The sequence below is a fragment of the Fulmarus glacialis genome, unplaced genomic scaffold, assembly GCF_000690835.1.
Source record: "Fulmarus glacialis isolate BGI_N327 unplaced genomic scaffold, ASM69083v1 scaffold8111, whole genome shotgun sequence".
Taxonomy (NCBI): domain Eukaryota; kingdom Metazoa; phylum Chordata; class Aves; order Procellariiformes; family Procellariidae; genus Fulmarus; species Fulmarus glacialis.
Genome location: NW_009190805.1, coordinates 1 through 230, shown reverse-complemented (window position 1 = coordinate 230; position 230 = coordinate 1).

The window sequence follows — 230 nt, the reverse complement described above, 5'->3', positions numbered from 1 at the left end:
CCCCTCGGGCCCTGCCACTGTCAGAGGGACGAGGTGAGAGAGAGGATCTTGGCGCCCGGAGGGGCTGCACTGGCAGGGACAAGGGCAAGAGGAGGGGGCAGTGAGGGGGCAGAGGGCAGCTGTGTGTGGGAGGCTGACAGGGAGTGAAGGGTCCCCTCGATGTGGGTCTGGGGGCAGCAGGGTACCAGGGGAACCCAGGGATCCCCCGGTTGTGGGAGAGTCAGAGGTCG